The 704-nt window shown below is 34.5% G+C and overlaps 1 protein-coding gene across 1 annotated transcript in view; it reads left to right on the top strand.

Moving 5' to 3' along the window:
* The first annotated feature begins 414 nt into the window (after positions 1–414).
* The window catches only part of HSPA12B (heat shock protein family A (Hsp70) member 12B), a 1,104,373-nt gene continuing 1,104,083 nt past the window's right edge, over positions 415–704 (top strand). Inside the window, exon 1 of the mRNA XM_044064071.1 lies at positions 415–704. This exon is cut by the window's right edge and continues 83 nt beyond it. The gene's annotated coding sequence lies outside the window, so the exon portion shown is untranslated.

Below are 704 nucleotides of genomic sequence, written 5' to 3' on the forward strand. Positions count from 1 at the left end.
ACTAGAGCTGAAGATGCCAGGTAATCTGGTAACAATTAACCTTTCACTTCATCTCACTATAAAAATTTGAGGCTCAACGGCTGAGATCTGTTTCCTTAACAATGTTCATATGTATGTGCCTGTATTGTATATTTTAATGCTGATTTAGTTATGAGAAAATCACAGATTATCAAATTTATGGACATTTCTGCAATGAAAACAGTTCAAGGGAATGTGAAAGACATTATTTGTAAAAAATATAATAAAAATGTCTTATTTATGAGGTGTAAAGGTACATTTTCCTGCAGAATTATAGACATCCTTATAAAACATGGAAAGGGTCAAGAGATTCAGCTCCGCCTACTTAAAATGTGATGTATTAGTTATTAAAATAAGCTAAAGTAACAGTTGTTCTGATTACTTGAACACTGAGTTTATATTCTGTTTCTCTCATGAACAGCCAGCCTCACTCCTCCTCTCTCATCTGCATCAGAGGTTGGAATTCGACACTGCCCCAGCTTGGGTAGGAGTGCCTCCGTAATTTAAGAAAAAGAGAGAAGACAAGCATCTGCAATTAAAGCAGCAAACACTAGCAAAAGAAAGTTATGTGAATATATTACATTATTCTGTCACTGGGATTAAAAAAGCGGTCTTCATTTTGGAGTATATTCTCTTATAACATTTGTGCTGAGATTTTTTGTAACTTGCATATCCAGACTGGATTG

Source organism: Protopterus annectens, chromosome 2.part2 (genome assembly GCF_019279795.1).
Source record: "Protopterus annectens isolate FY-2018-M chromosome 2.part2, PAN1.0, whole genome shotgun sequence".
In the NCBI taxonomy this organism is placed as follows: Eukaryota; Metazoa; Chordata; order Ceratodontiformes; family Protopteridae; genus Protopterus; species Protopterus annectens.